The 19,086-nt window shown below is 49.0% G+C and overlaps 1 pseudogene; it reads left to right on the top strand.

Annotated features, from left to right (window-relative positions):
• The first annotated feature begins 565 nt into the window (after positions 1 to 565).
• LOC124097724 (small nucleolar RNA SNORA70) lies at positions 566 to 693 on the top strand (annotated as a pseudogene).
• Positions 694 to 19,086: the final 18,393 nt, after the last annotated feature.

The following is a 19,086-nucleotide window of genomic DNA, read 5'->3' as shown; positions in this document are numbered from 1 at the left end:
CAAAAAATTTTTAAAGGACTGAGAATGTAGCTCAGTGTTAAACACTCCTGGGAGAAAGAAATAAAGGAAGGAAGGAAGGAAGGGAGGGAGGGAGGGAGGGAGGAAGGAAGGTCGAGCATCATCCCAGCCTTTATTAACAAGGATCCTGAAGCCAATGTCATTCTTATATTTTTAAAGGTAACATTTTTTCCTCTAAGGAAAATTTCAGCATCTGGATACACTGTTACCTAGACATTGGGCTGATTCTCTTACCTTCCAATACCTCCTATTGAAACTATTGAGGTTTGAATTTCCATAATCCTCTTTAATTTTCAATAGCTCACACTTACTCTCTGATTGCTTCTTTTCATAGCATCCAATCCTTTTTTAAGGCTGCAATACCTTCTCATATTTCTTTGAGGTTACCACTTATTCAAACGTTTCCTGGCTCTGTGCCATGGGATGCACCTGTAGTACCAGCTACTCAGGGTGCTGAGGAGGAAGGGTCACTGGAGTTCAGGAGTTCAAGACCATCCTGGGCAGCACAGTGAACCCCTATCTTGAAAAAAAAGATAAAATTTTCTTCCTGCAGCCAATAAGTCCATCGGATGCCTTTATTCATAGGTCTCTGTGTGCAAGGTTGCAAACAGTAGTCTCCTTTAGTGTGCGCAGCCTGTTGCGGTATGGTTGCCCTAAGGGACCTTGGGGACAACCCCTTGCAGTGGATGTTCAAGTCTCCCATCTTATGCTGTTCCCATCTAGACTCCAGATAGTGCAGGTGGGAAGCCCCGTGGCGGCACCTGGGCTGGCCAAGTCATCATGTCTATGTAGACCAAGCTGCAGAACCAGGAGCTTGTTATCAAGGCTCTACCCAGGACCAAGTTCAAGTTCTCTGGCCACCAGAAGATCCACAACTCAAAGAAGTGGAGCTTTATTTAGCAAGTTTACTGCAGATGAACTCCAAGACATAGTGACCGAGAAGCAGCTCATCCCAGATTGTTGTGGGGTCAGATGCCTCCCCAGTCACGGTCCCCTGGACAAGCGGCAGGTTCTGCATTCATGAAGGTTTCCACTGTGCTGCCGTTCTTTAATTTTTTTTTCTTTTTCTAAGTCACTTTTTTTATTTTGAAATAATTTTAGATTTACAGAAAAGTTGCCAACATAGTATAGACAGTTCCTCCATCTCCCTCATCCAGTTCCACCCCGTTGTTGAAGAACAAGTTTCCAGGCAACTTTTTGTTAATCATTATTATTAGAGCTTAGAGTTACATATAGTGGTTGAGTTCATCCCAACAAACTCATCCACACACAGAGATCAATTTCCATTCAGGATCCCCCTTTTCCCTCTCGTGCCCCCTACCCCCTCCCCTTCTCCTTCCTCTATTAGACTTCCTTTCACTGGTCTATGAATTTGTCTTTGACTGGCTCTTTAAGTTATCTTACCCTTCCTTCCCCTTTCCTTTATTTTACTCCAGCTTCCACATATGGGACAAAATATGTGTCCTTTGAGTTTCTGAGTTTGGCTAATTTCACTTAGCATGATATTTTCCATTTCCATCCATTTACCACGAAATGCCATCATTTCATCCTTTTTTAATGGCTGAGTAGAACTCCATTGTATAGGTACGCCACAATTTCTTAACCCACTCATCTGTTGATGCTGCTCTCTTTATTTTATTTATTTATTTATTCATTTTTTTGGTGCCGGGGATTGAACCCAGGACCTTGGGCATTTGAGGCAAGCACTCTGCCACTGAGCTACAGCCCCAGCTCCTTTCCCTCCTTAATCTTGCCCACCAATCTATCTCACCTCCTGTCCACCTTTAAAAAGCCCCCCTGCCTTTTGTCCTCCCTAAATTCTCTCTTTTTCTTTCAGAGCGTCCCATTCCCATGTACTTGCCTCCTCATTCTAGGGGCTTTTTTTCAAATCTGATTATTTTTGTCTTTTCAATTCAAGAGAACACCGGGCTAGTCAATGGGCAGACTTCATTTGGGCAGGGAGCCAATGTCACATGGAGGAGACCACAAGCAATAGAAGTGGAAGCCCTTCTTTGGGGCCATTGAACCCTCTGATGGCGGCTGGATCCCTGGCTGCCCTGTGTGTTGCTTGGGGATTGAATGTTCCTTATCACGTTGGCCAATCCTCCTTTAATCGGTTGTCATGTTTATGTCTGCTGCTTCCTCTCCACTGTGAAACTCAGGGTGTCTGGGAGGCTTGAGCCCCCAGGGGTTCTGCCTTTTCTACTGTCCCTCTCCGTCTGGGCCCACGGTCCTATTATGGTTTAGATCTGGAATAATCCCCTAAAGGCTCATATACTTACAGACTTGGTCCCTAATGCAGCCTGTCCAGAGGTGAGGGCTTTTAGGAAATGGTTAGATCATGAGGGCTCCAATTCAGCAGTGGATTCATCCAGTTGATGGATTAATAATTTGAACAGATTATAGGAAGGGGGGACCGATTTTGGGGAAGCAGGTCACTGAGCGCATGCCCTTGAAGGGTCACCTGTTCCAGCCCTGTCCTCCCTCTCCTTCTGCCTCTGGGCTGCCATGAGCGGACAGCTCTCCTCTACCGTGCCCTCCCACCATGATGCTCTGCTTCACCTCAGGGCCCAGGGCAGTGGAACCAGCCAGCCATGAAACCTCTGAAATCGTGAGCCAAAATAAACCTTTGCTGCTTTAAGTTGTTTGTGTCAGATGTTTCTGGTCACAGAAATGACAAGCTGACTAACACACCTCCGCTTACTTACTTCCTTGGTGACTCCCGCTCTCTCTCCCGGGCCCAGTTCCTACTTATTTGCTGAGCTGTGTGTCGGCGGGTGGCCCCCTCCTGTGCTCTGAGTCCTTAGGGAGGTGTACTTTTCTTCATCCCTTTATTATCATTTTAGTGGGGTCAGGGAGAGAGAGGACAAATGCACGTGGCTGACTGTCTGGCTTTGAATGGAAATCTATTCCCTCCTGACCTGGGAGAATGAAACAAATGAGAATTTCATCATCATAAGAAAATGGAAGCTTCCAGAATCCGAGGGGCTCTTTCTTTCTCTGCTTGGCTGCTTTTGTTTCATCAGTGTCTTCGCCTGGGTGCAGGTCAGATGCAGCTTCCTGGTTACCCTTGTCAGAGACCTCTGTGACCTCACCTCCAAATGCTCATGTGTGAAGTCCAGAGTGTTTCTTGAGCTCGTGGCTCCAGCTCCATCAACTGCCCTTGTCCAGTGGTTCTGTCCCACTGGTAGCACCAGGCGAGCTTCTTCTGTCCTATGGCAGGAGCCTCCTAACTGGGTCCTTTCTACCCTCCCTTAATCCATCCTCTCAGGTTCTAACTTCAGACCTGATTATGTCTCAAATTTATGTCAAAATAGGGACATTTTAAAGCAATGAGTATCCTCTATGGAGGGTTATTTGACAATATCCATCAAAATTGCAACTGTATGGGGCTGGGGATATAGCTCAACTGGTAGGGTGAACCCAAGACCCTGGTTTCAATCCCCAGCACCACCAAAAAAAAAAAAAAGCCACTATTTGGACCCTTTGACCTACAGTTCCACTTCTATGGAGTTATCCTGGGATAGGGCTGTACATGTGCAAAATGATACATGTACAGATTTAATTATTGCAGCACTCTTTATAGAAGCAAAAGGTTGTAGACAATCCAAATAACTATAACCAGGGAGTTACTAAATAAAAGTAGAATGCATTCATATAAAATATTAATATGGAGTCATAAAAATGATAAAATTCTTTATAAATTGGTAGGAAATAATATCTAAGATGAAGTAAAAGCAAAATGATACAGAATAAATGGCTGACACTTGTGTAACCTTGTCATAAAAGAGGGAGAAGATAAAATGTTTCTTTGCTTGTCTGTGCATAAAATCCCTGGAAGGTTGTAGCATCTATTGAGTCAAAAGAGGGGAACTAGATGATGGAGAAGATGGGAAAGGGGTCTTCTTACTGCATATGCTCTTGTATCTTTTGAATTATGGAGCACATGATTGTATTGTCTATTTAAATTAATACAATTTAAAACTCTCCTTTTGTATTATCTCAATTTAGTTTTTTAAAAAACATATACCAAATGTTTAACATTTTAAAATAATTTGTATATTAAGCTATATATGCTCTGAATTCACAATACATGCATATATATTCTTTTTTTTTTTTTTTTTTTGGTGATACTAGTGATTGAACCCAGGGCACTCTATTGCTTAGCTAGGGAGCCCTTTCATTTTTCATTTCAAGTCAGGGTCTCACTACATTGCCCACACAGGCCTCAAACTCTCCATTCTCCTGTCTCAGCCTCCTGAGTTGCTGGGATTATACTCATACTCTAATATAGGTTAAGTGTGCCTTAGTTAAGATGCTTGGAACCAGAAGTGTTTCAGATTTCAGATTTTTTTTTAAATATCTGCACATATGTAATGAGATATCCTGTGGATGGAACCCAGGTCTAATTGATAGATCATATACACTTTATACACATAGCCTAAAAGTTATTTTTTTTATTGTTTTGGTGCTAGGGATTTGACCCAGGGCATTGCACATGTGAAGCACGTGCTCTACCACTGAGAGTGCACTCCTAGCCTGAAGGTAATTTTATACAGTATTTTTAGTGCACCTGCATTTTGACTGCAACCTGTTGTGTCAGGTCAGGTGTGGAATTTTCCACTTCGGAGGGTCACATTGGTGCTCTAAAAGTTCCAGATTTTGGAGCATTTCAGATTTTAGATTTTTAGATTAAGGATGTTCAACCTGTGTAGCATCATTTTTAAATATGAAATATGCATTTTGCTATATTGATATGCCGTGAGGGACTGGGATTGTAGCTCTCTGGTAGAGCACTTGCCTAGCAACACATCAAGGCCAGGGTTCCATCACCAGCACTGAAAAAAAAAAAGAAAAAGAGTGCTGTGCCAGTGAGCTGCACTCCCAGCTCCTATAGGCATATGAATATAGCATGAGTATGTGCAGTATGTGTCATATCTATAACACATATACTCTTTTTCTATGTGTGGAGCTGGGGATCAAATATAGGGCCTTGAACTTGCAAGGCAAGTGTTCTACCACTGAGCTGTACTCCAAGTCCCTTTTCGTCTGTTTATTTTTAAGATGGGTGTCTCAAACAAAGCCTGTTCCCAGGCTGGTCTTGAACTCCCATGCTCAAGCCATCCTCCTGCCTCAGCCTCCTGATCGGGTGACATTCCGGGCACATGCCACCATGCTGGGCTCCTTGTACTCTGGTAAATGTGTCTTTATAAGAGAATCTGAGAGCAAAACCTTAAAATACTCATGCACAGTGATTTTTTAAATGGGTAATTGGCCTAGGAGTTATTTAGCTTTTCTTCCTTATCTTTTTTCTGTTTTTCTTCCTTTTTTTTTAAAGAGAGAGAATTTTTTAATATTTATTTTTTATTTTTTTCCGGTGGACACAACATCTTTGTTTGTATGTGGTGCTGAGGATCGAACCCGGGCCGCACGCATGCCAGGCGAGCGTGCTACCGCTTGAGCCACATCCTCAGCCCTTTTCTGGTTTTCTTCTAATTTTTTTTTTTAATGAAAACTGCTTCTAATAGTCAGTAAAAGAATGACATGTGCTTCTGTCTCCTGCTGTCTACAGGATAAAGCTCAGTCTCTAACACGTGCCTGTGGGGGCCCATGCTTGCATCTCCATCCTCTTCTCCCCTCCTTCCCCAGCTTCCCGACAAGGGAGGACCTGTCGTCCTAGAGCGGGGTCCCTCACTGGTTTTCACTGATCCTGCAGAAATGCAACCCAACCTTCATGTCTTGTTCAAATATCACCTCTCCCTTGTACCCAGGAACCAACTGCTTCCTGCTGGCCTGGATTCCCCCTGTGTGAGACCTGGTCATGTGAGTCACTGTACCGCCAGGTGTAGGCCAGGCCCTGGCTGGCACCGGGTCCTCCCAGGGATTCTTCCAGCTCTGCAGGTGGGTGGAGGAGAGTCTTCGCTTGGTGTCTCCTTTCTAGGTCTGTCAGTGTCTGGGTTGTGATCTTGGTGCTCTGCCGAATGTGGCTGCCTAATGTCCTTGCTCCCTCCATGCTGGGGCCTCTACCTAGCAACATTCTTTTGTTTGGGGGAGGGTTGTTGGGGATGGAACCCAGGGCCTTGTGCATAGTAAGCCTCTACCACTGAGCTACACCCCCAGCCCTGTCCACCTTCCCCCCACTTTTAAAATACTGAGTTTGCTTGATAGTCTAGCCAAAGAGTCCTTTTTCCCATGATGCTGGGGACAGAACCCAGGGCCTTGGGCTTTACTACTGAGCCACACTCTTAATGGCTTTCTTCAGACAGAGCATCATCTTCCAGATCCATGGTAGGCACTGATCATCCCCCAGTGGTCTAGCCTGAGTGAAGTGGACTCCCCAAGGGTGACTCCCTGGGGAGAGGGCAGGGAGGAGAAATCTCTGGAGAAAGTGGGGCGGGGAGGCCGGCTAAGAACTTTGGCCCCCAAAGATTTCCACAACCCACCCAGAAGTCTTCCCAACCATCTTGTCCCCTTCCCCATTCAGGGGGAAATTGGGCAGAAGGGGAGGACACAGGAGCAGGGGAGTGACTGCAGCTGGACCCCACTCCCGCCTGGCTGCTTCTCTGAAGGAATGGACACTGTCCTTGCCTCTTAGCTAACTCACACAGAACACAGCTGGTGGAGAATTCCGATCCTTCCCAGGTTCTCAGAGTACAAAGATCCAGTGAGACACAACCTGCTCCAGCCTGGTCTCTCTCCCCAGCCCAGCCCTCAATTCATGCAGAAGTGGAACCCGAGGAACCCAAGGAAATGGAAGCTCTGACTTAAGAGGCACCGGTGAGATGCTCCCCTAACCCACAGCTACTGCCTCATCCCGATTCTGATTCCCAGGAGCGTTTACCAAGAGCAGAAATCCCAGCCTGAGAACTCGGACTCCTGGTTCCATTTTCAGCCTCGCCTCCAGATCAGGGCAACCAGGGCTGACCTTGGCCATGGCAGGCACACCTCCCTTCACACACACACAGGAAGTGACCTGTGAAGTTAAGACTATTCAAAGGCTCTCCCACACTCCAAATCCTTCCATTAATAAGCAATCATGGCTGATACTCAATGAATACTTAATCTGAGTGCTTTCCTGGGTCAAGGAGATGGGTCGTTTATATTTCTATTTTACACACAAGGAAATTGAGGCACAGAGAGGCAAAGTGGCCCAGGTAGCTCAGCTAGAAAATGGTGCAGTCAGGATTTTGAACCCTCTGGCTTCAGAGCCATGCCCATGACCACGAGGCTGTCCTGCCAGGGGTATACTGCTTTCTGCAGAGTTCCGCAAGCTATACCCTGACCCCTGACATCCTTGAGCCTCTGAGGGTGCCCTGTGCCACCCCATCTGGGTCCAGGGTCATGACTCTGAGCTCTAACTATGTCACCTCCAATCCAGCCCTTGACTCCCCAAATGGAATGCAGAGGGCCTGAACCAGTGTAAAGCTTCTGGGAGCCCCTGTTGGCCTTGCCAAAAAACATATCAGACAGAGTGAGCGTCCTGTTCACTCAGGGCCTGTTCATGCTTACTCTACCCAGGTCTCCGCAGGATGCTCCAGGTGAGCCAGATTCTCCTCCTTAGGCATGTGAGGAATTGGGACTCAGGGAGGTTAAGTCAGTTACCCAGCATCAGAGTGGCCAAGCTAGGTTCAAACCCAGATCTCTACATGCCACGTGCGGCTCTCCTTTCAACAATCCATCCCTGTACCCCAGGGATTCCCAGGAAAAACTGTAGCTTTGGGGAGCCAGGGGTGTAGCTCAGTGGTAGAGCACTTGCCCAGTATGTGTGAGTGCCTGGGTTCAATCCCCAGTACCATGCCACCCGCACGCGCACGTACGCACAACACAACTTGTAGCTTTAGGGTCCTTTTTGGATCCTTAACCTCAGGACCCAGAGTCATGCCATCCTAGTCCTATTCTTTCCCAAACTTTTGTTTGCTACAGGGTTGCCTGGGGAGAGTACTTCCAAGGCAGATTCCCAGAGTCTATCCTCAGAGATCTTGACCTGGAAGTTTGGGCTGGGGCCCAGGCTGTGCATTCTTAGCAAACCTCTGCCAATTCTAAAGGAGGAGGTTCCTGGTGAGCTCAGCTCTGAGAAAACTGCTCACATGCCATCTTGGAGGTGTCTGCCCGGGATCTTACTCTCGGCAGCCTTCTACAGACACCTAAGGATGAATGAGTGTCTCTTCATTCCTGATTTTGTTGTTCAGGTTTCTCTCTTGTGGGTTTACAATGTTAAAATGCTCAGTAGCTTTTCTAGACGGCAGATCAGTCCTTTTTGATTTTGGGGGGGCCGGGATGCTTCTCCTGGGTTGACCTGCCCAGGCAAGGAGAAGTGCAGGGAGAGGGCCAGTTCCTGAGGGCGGCAGCAGCCTGGGTCTGACAAGCTTCCCACCAGGTTGCTGCTCTCTGGCCAAGGTCCTAAAACAGACAGGGACTCACCTGTGACTCAGTCACTTCAGATCCACCTGTGCATTTAGCAAAAATGCAGATTTCAGTCCCCACCCTGATTTAGTGGATTAGAATAGAGGAGAAGGGACAGAGCCCAGAAATTTGCAGTCTTAGCCAGCACCCAGTCATATGTATGCCCTGGAATGTTTGAGAAGTCCTGTAGAACGTGGGATTTGGAGTAGCACAGACTAGGGCTCTGCCACAGAGTATCTGTGCGGTCTGGAACTATCCCTAACCTCAGTGAGACTCAGTTTCCTGGTGTATCAGCAGTGAGGCTGTCTATGGGTTCATTGGTCTTGCTGTGGGACTAGTCAACCCTGAAAGGTACACAAAGCCCATGGAAGGAGGAAATCTACCCAGACACACCCAGCCTGGTGATAAAGAGATGCATATTTAAATACTTTTTCTGGGAGGGAAGAGTCTTTGCCAATTAAGGACACTGAGCCTTTCATGCCCAGTGGCAAAACCCTGAGCTGTTTCAAAACAATTTCTATTTCCCTTTCCTCTGGGCTCCATTCAGTAGAACTATTAAAGGTGGTTAGATCCTTTTCCACCTGAGGTGTGAGCTACCCCAAGTTGGGATGTAAGTGTTGTAAATAAATACAATATTGGTTCCCTCTACGCCCACAGCTGGGCGTCTGCCCACCAGTCCTGGGCTCAGGCTCCAGGACCCCTCCACTTCCCATTGCCAAATCCCTCCCTGGGTGGCAGGCACAGTCTGAGAGTTCTTCTTGGCAAACCATTGGCTTGCCAACGTTCCTGGGACCCTGATCCATAAAGTGGACCTCCAGGAAGCCGAGTGTCCAAGACCTTCTTCTCCTAGGCTTTCCCAGTATGACTGATCCAGAGCTTTTGAAAAGCTTCCGCTATTCCTAATGGGTCCGTCCCTCTCCGGAAACTTTCCCCAGTTGTGCTATGAGCTTGCCAGGCGACTTGATGACGTCCTGCTCTCTGCACACACAAGGGACAGGGGCAGAACAATGCCCCGGAGGAAAAACATCCCGCCTGTCCACAAGCTCACATCCTCCTGGGACCCCACCCAGCACACATGGGGCTCCCAGAGGAGGAGGGGTGTGCGGAGGGGCTGGAGGACAGCAGGGACAGGGAGGGGTGGAAGCACAGACAGATCCCCCCCAGCTGGGCAGCATTCTGAACCGGCCTGGGGAGGCAGATTAGAAATCCATTCTGTTTATTCTGGCTCCGCTGCCGGCCCTGGGGCCACCGCTTACAGCCCGACAGTAGAAGGATTAAACCTAAGCTGGCAAACAAAGCAGTTCTGAGTGAGTGACTGAGGGTCACAGGGCGAGGCCGGCAGGCGTGGCTGGTGGAGGGTTTGCTCAGCTAACCATGAGCAAGGTGTTCAAACTCTCAGGGTCTCGGTTTCCACATCCGTCTAATGGGGTAATTATATGTGCCCTGTTTCCCTCTTGGAATGTTTTTTTTTTTTTTAAGAGAGAGTGAGAGAGATAGAGGTAGAGAGAGAGAGAATTTTTTTAATATTTATTTTTTTTAGTATTTGGCGGACACAACATCTTTGTTTGTATGTGGTGCTGAGGATCGAACCCGGGCCGCACGCATGCCAGGCGAGCGCGCTACCGCTTGAGCCACATCCCAGCCCCTCTTGGAATGTTTTCAAAGCAAAATGGACTACTGTGCAGGAAAGCACCTCAATCATTATAAAAGGCATTACTTGGTTACCGAGTGGCATTATTACTCTAACAAAGCATTGTGGGGTGCACACCTACAGAAGGCCACAGCCAAGAATGAGAAGGCATGTCTCCCTGAGCCCAGGCAGCTTACCACCTAAGCCCAAGAAAGAGACCTACCAGATACTGAGCACCTGCGCATACAGGTTCAGACTTTCTAGAATTTCTATCTAGATAGTCTGGTTTGGGGCAGGGATGATGGATTGGAGGATTTACTTAGAAGTGATAATTGTTTCCGAAGTAAACTCTGATTTTATTTAGACTGTTATGTATTTGGGTGGTCTTTTGGAGAATGGCAGTAAGAAGTCGGCTCGAGTCCCCGTGGCCCTTGGCACCAGCCTTGGTGGGATACCAACTGGTACCAACAGAACTGAGCACCTAAGGGAGTATTCGTGGGGTTGGTCAAGGGGGGCTTCCTGGAGGGGGGAGGGGAGTTTGAGACGTGTTTGAAAGAAGGAGAGAGGGAAGTGACTTTTATAAAACACAATGTGGGGCTGGGGGTGTAGCTCAGTGGCAGAGCGCTTGCCAAGCCTGTGCGAGCTGGTGGATTCCACTCCCAGCACAGCCACACAATCAAACACTACAGTGGATATAAAGAGGGTATTCCGAGGACATGTCGGGGCCACTTTCATTGTAGGGACAGGAGCCCACTTGGCCAAGGCCCAGTGGGCTATGACTGGGCTGGAGAGGGTGCATCAGGAGAGGTGGAAGGGGAAGACCAGGCATTCTCTAGAAAGCACAAAGACTTAAAGAGGGAGGCAGCTTCCAGAGACAGAGGGTGGTGGTCTAGTAGTAAGACTGGGAGGTCAAGGAAGGGCACCAAGGGTCCTCAGGCACCTTGCTGAGGAGTGGGCACAGCTTCTTAGAGACGACAGTGGGACAAGTAGCAGGATGTCCTGAAGCTGCTCTCCACAACCCCCTGCAACCTGGAAACACCTGGGGATCAGGGAGGTGGACAGTAGAATACGGAAACACCTGGAAATAATTTGAGGTTACCCTGTGACTGTAAATGGGCACTCAGTCTGTAAAGTGGTCTGAGTTGAAGGGAGCAGGGTCTGCGGGGTGCTGGCTGTTGCAGGGAAGGGAGGGGAGGAACCACCAGGGCAGGGTGGGTTCCAGTAAGTCCCTAATGTAGCAGATGTTTCATGTTTATGCTTTTATTCCTGTTTGCCTTCCCACCCATGACCTCAAGGTGGAGGTCCAGTTCCGTTTAGGAGGCTGGCAGGGGCGGAGGGCAGGGAGGCCAAGGAGACAGAAGGAGCAGGTTCTTTGGGGAGCCGTTTACACCCTCTGGGATTGTGGCTCCTTCTGAGATTACCGATTTCTGCATCTGTGAAATGCAGATAGGGTGCCCGCTCGGAGCCAGTCTTGTTATTATTTCTTCAGTTGGCTCTTCTCTCCCTGACCAGAACAAGTTCCGGGAGGAGACAACACCGTTTACTTACTTCTGGATCTCTGGTGTTTCAGACTGGTTTGGGCCAAGAAGATTTTTAATCAATGTCTATTAAATTAAAAAAATTAAATTTAGATGTTTGTTATCACCCTACCTAACCACATATATTTGTCAGGATAAGGGACACCAGAATTCCCAAACTCTGGTGACAGTTTGGGAGGATAGGTGGCTCTTCACAGACAGAAGGGGTTTGATCCACTCCTGTCCCCCATGTCACCCCTGCCCTTCTAGGAAATGACATTTGATCTCTGGTCACCACCCTCAAGGTGAAGTCTCTGATGCCTGTTTCTATCCTGGGGACAGAGACTAACAGCTGACACTTATGCAGAGCTTTCTGTGTGTCCAGTAAATTCTGAGGGCTTTCCATGGGCTAACCCCTCTGATCTCCATGCCCAACCTATGAGCACCCTGCTTTGCAGATGAGGGAAACTGAGTCCTACAGAAGCCACATTCCTCCATGTTATGTATACCTGCAATGCATAAGAAAATAAAAAAACGTGTAACATTTGATGTCTGCAGCCATACCACCTGAACGTGCCTGATCTCATCTGATCTTGGAAGCTAAGCAGGGTCAGACCTGGTTACTACTTAGATGGGAGACCACCCGGGGAGAAGCACATTAGGTGGCTATCTATGGTCACACACTCAGAACACAGTGGTGTCCAAATGCAGGCGAGACAGCCTGGTCCTGGGCTCCACTCCTGACCTCCACACTGCTTTGCCTGTTGCTTGTAAATCCCACCCTTGCCTCCTCTCTTATACCTGAGCCCTTTATTCAGTGGGACATGTGGCCCAAGGAGCAGAGCCACATGTGGCTGAGGATAAGGCTCAAGGCCTCTATCTGAGGCAGGAAGCAGTACCAGGCCCTAACCCCTGGCCCCATGCCCTCTTGCCTGGGTGGCCTTCCGACCCTTATCAACTCCAGGGTTAGGATTCAATCTGGCTCAAAGCCAGCATCGGGGCTGAGGGGATGACCCCAGCCTCCTGGATCCAGGGTGCTTACGTGCCCAGAACCAAGGTTTGCCATATTCCTCTCGGCTTCTCCAAGAGATGTGTCTTGTTTGCCAGGTACAGCTTGCTGCCCTTACATGGCAAAGAGGACAGATTCAAGGAACAGGATCAGACAGGAGCAGATCTGACGATCCCTTCCTCAGAAAATTGGTATGATTTCCAGGAGCAGGGGGTGCCCCTAAAATTCCCATAAGTGATCTCCCTGCCTCTGCTTGAATGCTCCTGGGGATGGAGGCCTCACTACCTTAGGAGGCAGCTGATCCACACTGAGCAACACCTGTGACCTCATGGTTTTTATCACAAATCCTCCTTCTGCGTTTACTTTTCTAGACACATTTAAAGTGCTGTGAAGACAAAACCCTGAGCTGAGGTCATCTTTTTAAAAAACTCTCGCAAATTCTTTTAAGTAGAATGTATAGAATACATTCTTGCTGATTGAGATCTTATGAATGAAGAATGAAAAACTTTCAGGATCTTCAATTTTAATTCCAGGACTGGGATCCCCAGGGAGGGGGGAAGCAAGAATTTCTGTAGTGGATGGAGAAGGGAAGTTAGTGTGTAATGATATTAAATTGATCCTTCTGTGTGCCAGGCCCCTTGTGAACATTCTCCTTTGAATCTGCACAACCTAGTGAGAAAGGTGTTACAAAGAAAGAAACTGAAGCACAGAGAGGGTAAGTAACATGCCCATGTGACTCAGCAAGCAAGAGAAGTGAGATTTGAATCATGGTCTGTATGATTTTGGAATCTGGTATTGTGCCCCTGAATGTGCAAAACTTTCCCCCAGGAATCCAGGGCCCAGCCAATTCCTTCTCAGGGAAAACATAGATAGTTTCAAAAGTATCTGGAAAAATAAAAAAGCTTTGTAGATTTTAATTTGTGTACTTGTAGTTTTGTTTGTTTATTTGTTTTTGGTGTTTGCAGTGCTGGGGATGGAGCCCAGGGACTTGGTGCATGCTAGGCAACTGCTCTACCCCAGCTGGGTAGATTTTAGAAGAATGACTAATGGACAACTCCCTATTTCCCAAAGATCCGAGAGCTCACCAAAAGGAGGAAAGACCACATCCTAAGCCACACTGATTGAGACTCTGAGCTCCTAGGAGTAGACAGGGCCAAGTCAGGGTCAAATTTACATCCCGTGTCCTGAAGACAGAGCCTGGCAGGTAGTCTGGAACCATCTGATGGAGACTGAGGAAATAAAGAGGGAGAAGCTCAGGAGACAGGAAGATGAGAAACTGGGGGGAGAAGCTTCTAGCCCAGAAAGGAGCCGAGGCAAATGATGACAGTGTCAGGAAAGCAGGTGATGATTTGTGATAAAAACCATGAGGTCACAGTGAGGTCACGGTGACACCACCAGGAAGCGGACCAGAGTGCAGGAGAAAGAGTGACATCGAGACCTGCTCAGGGGCTGGGGATAGAGCTCAGTTGGTAGAGTGCTTGCCTCGCATGCACAAGGCCCTGGGTTCCATCCCCAGCACCACACACACAAAGAGGTACTTGTTCAGGGATTTGAGGCAAGGGTGCACAGAGAGGACCTATAAAAAGTTTTCCCCAGGGAAGAGGCCAGGTTGTTATTTTTTTTTATTTACTCATGCAAGAGATGTGGGGGGTGGGGTTCTCCCCTTGAATTGGTCTCCCAAGGAACTGGGACTACAGGCGCCCGCAAGCCTGGCTGGGTCAGGTTGTTGATCTCGAGACCACTCATTGTAGAACCTAGTGCCCCACAGGAGGAGGAAGAGGAGGGAGGGAGGAAGGAAGGAAGAGGAGGGGGAGAGAGGGGGGGGAGAGAGAGAGAGAGAGAGAGAGAGAGAGAGAGAGAGGAGAGAAAGAAGGAGGAGGAGGAGGAGGAGGAGGAGGAGGAGGAGGAGGAGGAAGGAAAGGAGAGGCGAAAACCTTGGGTGAAGATGGAATTGGCCAAGTAGCATCTGTGATTCCATCAGTGCTGCTCCAGGCCCCATCCATCCAACTTGTCACCAACAACAAGGTGACAAGTTGGCACACAGAAGGATCAATTTAATATCATTACACATTAACTTCCCTTCTTTTTTTTTTTTTTTTTTTTTTTTAAATATTTATTTATTTATTTATTTTAGCTTTCGGTGGACACAACATCTTTATTTTATTTTATGTGGTGCTGAGGATCGAACCCAGTGCCCCGCACATGCCAGGCGAGCATGTTACCGCTTGAGCCACATCCCCAGCCCAACTTCCCTTCTCCATCCACTACAGAGATTCTTGCTTTCTTGTCTGGAGCTGGACACTGCCCATCATAACTGACACTAGCCAGAGTGCCAGAGTGGTTAGAGCAGGACCAGGGGTCCCCACTGCCCAATTCTGCCTCTTTAGTTGGTGGCTGGTAAGAGGCCTACAGGATCCAGAGGAGGGACTGGGTGATTAATGGTAGGAGGCACTTGTGGGATGGGGGGACAGTGACTTTTGTCTAACTCCTAGAACCTACTGGCTACCTACCAGGCATGCTTGTAGGCAACCAGAAGGCAAAGGTGCTGTTCCCAGTCCCTGGGGATCCAGATGTGTGTCCTCCAAACAACTAAAGAGGTGGAGCATCAGTGCCAGCCCCGACCCTACCCCAGGCAGCGGGATTGGTGCAAAACACACCACTGCTCAGGAAGGCAGACCTGGGACCAAACCTCCACCTTACTGTGTGGCCAGGAGAGTCACCTAACCCCAGAGCCCTGGCTACCTCCCCTGGGAAATGGGATGGCAGATTCCACCTCATAGTGACACACTGTTTCCCTCCCACTATGCCAGATACACTTCAGCTAATAGCCCAGAGGGGGTCCTCCCTTGCCCACACAGCACCATCCAAATGGGGGCCCACATCTCCTGAGCTTTTAAAAGCAGGTCCGGAGTTTCCATCTTAGATTGAGATCCAGAGCCCTTACCATGGCCTACAGGACTCTGCATAAGTGGTTGTCATGTAAGTGGCTGCACATCAGGGTCATCTGGGGACCTTTTGGTGTGTGGTACTGGGGATCAAACCCAGGACATTGTGCATCTAAGTAAGCACTCAAACACTGAGCTAGAGCCCTAGCCCCAGATGTGGAGTGGGGGGGGGGCATTGTGGGAATCTATTAAAAACTATTGATGGCTGACGTCTGGTCCCACTGTTAAAAACTGATTGAATCCAGCGCAGCTGCTGAAGCCAGCTATCTCTAAATCTTGGGGTTTTTTTTTTTTTTGGTACTAGGGATTGAATCCAGGGGTGCTTAATCCCTGAGCCACATCCTCAGCAGCCCCTCCCCCCTTTTTTTTTTAAGTTTGCAACAGGGTCTTTATAAGTTGCTTAGGGCCTAAGTTGCTGAGGCTGGCTTTGAACTTGGGATCCTCCTGCCTCAGCCTCCTGAGTCACTGGGATTACAGGTGTGTGCCACCACACCTGACTCAATAAGTCAGAGACATAAATTGGTCCAACCCTCTTGCCGCTCCGAAACGTCTTTCCAGTCTCACCTTCTCTTGCTCATAGCTTATAGCCAGCAGGTGCTTCTCTCACCTTCTCTGCGCTAGAATATTCCTGAGTGTCCTCCTGGCTCCCTCCCTTACAAGTCATAACACCCCCAGATTCTACCAGAGGGGCCCCAGGCCATGCTAGTACATCAGCCGTCCACACTGCACCCTGACATCCCCTGATCCTGCTTGATCTTCTTGAACTTCCAATCCCTTGGCATGCCTTGTGTTGATTTGGGGAATGTCTTCCTTCCCCACTTGAACGTAGGCTCCATGGAGCAGGGTCTTGGCAACTTGTTCACCATTCATCCTCAGCGCTTGGCACTCTGCCCGGAGGAGAGTGCTTGACAAAATTTGTTGCAAGCAAGGCCATTATTACTAGCAAGACTGAGATTCTGGAAGGCAAACTTGGAGTGTCCTGCACCTGTGTCCTCAGGTTCAGGCACTGAATCTGTGACCAATTTATGGTGCTGACGACTGGCTCTGGAGACAGGGTTTAGGGGCATGCCACGGAGTCACACCTGGAAGTGAAGGACCTAGGGAAGGTGGAGGTGGGAAGATGGGTCAAAAGGGCCATGCTGCTTCAAGGAAGAAGGAAAGGAAAAGGTCTCACACTACTGCCCAGTACAGGGCTGGTCCTGCCACTTGGGGGGCATTGTGAAAGGGAAGGCCAGTGGGAGGGACCAGGCTTTCCTGACCCATCCTAGGAACAGATGGCAAAATGAACCCAGAAGGGACAATGGCTCACCAGAAGGTGCTTATAGCCAGGGACTCCAACCGATGGGCAGGCTCCTGATTGTAAGAGTCTAGTAGCTTGGGATCCTCCTCTCTTAGTCACTGGGTTTATAGGTGTTCACTGCTGCCCCTGACTTTAAGCTGATTTTGGAGGCAACCAGATGAAACGTGTCTATTAAGCACCTGCCCCATGCCAGACACCGTGCCCAGGCTTGTCTCATTGATCTGCACAATATCCCCTTTCCTTCTGCTTTGCCCATGCAAACCCCCAGAGGTTAAGTGATTTGCCCAGGTCTGTGTGCCTCTCCAGCCCTTGGTCTTCAAGGAGGGGAGGAGCACGCAGTAGGAGAGATGAAGATGGTGCAGAGGGCCACAGGCGACATTGGAAAGTGATTGTCAGGGGCTGGGGCTGGGGCTCAGTGGTAGAGCACTTGCCTAGCACGTGTGAGGCACTGGGTTCCTTCCTCAGCACCACAAAAAATAAATAAATAAAAGAAAGGCATTGTGTCCACCTACAACTTGAAATAAAGACAAAGTGATTGTCAGATGCCCAGGAAACAGAGCACCAGGACCTGAGGCAGGGTTGTGCCTCAATCTGGTCCTTGGAGAGCCCAGGGGCAGCTCCTGCAGCCCTTCAATCACTCGGCCCCCTTTCACTTCTGAATTCAGCTCCCTTCTTCTTGAGAGCCATCATTTTTACCCTGAAAGTCTTCAAGCACCTGCCACACACAAGACCTGGTGTGAGCATGTCCCACAGGGTCCTGTCCCGCAGCCTTCTAGGACAGAAGCTTCTGACGGCTCCAGATGGACACTAGGAACCCCCGATGTGTCTCCACAGCTGCAGCAGCAAGAATAGCTGCCCCAGGAAGACTGAAAGATGTAGGTGCGTCTGTGTGCAGAAGGTTGCCACTGTCCCCTGGCCACACAGTGGCCTCCAGGTGCTCTAGCACAGCAGCATGCCCAGGCCCTTCCTCGCATTTGCTTGCTGCCTCTGGGCCTCTGCACCGTCTTCATCTCTCCTACTGCGTGCTCCTCCCCTCCTTGAAGACCAAGGGCTGGAGAGGCACACAGACCTGGGGCAAATCACTTAACCTCTGGGGGCCCACTGTCATGGGCAAAGCAGAGGGAAAGGGGATATTGTGCAGATCAATGAGACAAGCCTGGGCACGGTGTCTGGCATGGGGCAGGTGCTTAATAGACAGGTTTCATCTGGTTGCCTTCAAATTCAGCTTAAAGTCACTGTAATCCCAGTGACTAAAACAGGAGGATCTCAAGTTCCAGGCCAGCTCGGGCAACGTAGCCTGAGACCCCGTCTTAAAAAATAAAAAGGGGGGCTGGGGATGTGGCTCAAGCGGTAGCGCGCTCTCCTGGCATGCGTGCGGCCCGGGTTCGATCCTCAGCACCACATACAAACAAAGATGTTGTGTCCGCCGAGAACTAAAAAAAAATAAATATTAAAAAATTCTCTCTCTCCCCCCCACTCTTTCTTAAAAAGAAAAAATAAATAAAAAGGGATGGGGATATGTATCAAAAGAAAAAAAAATCAGCTTAAAGCCCCCACTCTGATCCCCCAGTCCCCTCCCAGCAAGCACTAATTGTCTGAGGTCTGGTCGGGTCCTATACTTTTGTATCTAGCTGCCTAGGACAGCTGTAGAGGTCTAGTGTAGTGGAACTGGCGCTGGGCAGAAATCAAGCCCAGCCTGCCCCTGACTTTTGTGGCCTGAGGAGACATCAACAGCCTCTAAACATTGGTCTCCACCTCTGGGGAGCAGCTGCCCCTCAAGTATGACGGCAAATCACCAAGTTCTCAAGGCCTGGGTTGAGGACGCAGTGTAGGTAGCATCAGGAGGCGTGGTTGGGGGGGGGTCTTGCATTCTCAGAATGGTCCTGGGAGCACACTCCTGGACACTGAGTTGGAAAACTGCAGGACTCTGAGAACCAAGGCCTGTATGTGACAGAAATGTGACCAGACCCTAATAAAGAGGTAGCCTGAGCAGCAGAAGAGGTGGACTCGAGGTTTCTAGCACTAATCCTATTTAGTATAGGAATTCCAGGGTTGGCTACACCAGATCCTGGGCTCCACCCCAGGCTAGGACCCCCCCCCCCACCGCCCGCCGCACACCGTTCTACTGGTCAGCCCCAAGCACCAACCTGGGCCTAGGGATCCAGAATACAGGATCCCAGGCCCTTCCATCCCCACCAAGGCAACCCTCAGTGATCCCCACCAGAGAGGACATCTGGCCCTGAATGCAGCAGGGAGTTCCCTGG

Source organism: Marmota monax, unplaced genomic scaffold (assembly GCF_021218885.2).
Source record: "Marmota monax isolate L192 unplaced genomic scaffold, Marmota_monax_Labrador192_F-V1.1 WCK01_AAM20220418_F8-fsc00105, whole genome shotgun sequence".
Taxonomy (NCBI): Eukaryota; Metazoa; Chordata; class Mammalia; order Rodentia; family Sciuridae; genus Marmota; species Marmota monax.
This window is presented reverse-complemented; position numbering and strand designations above follow the sequence as displayed.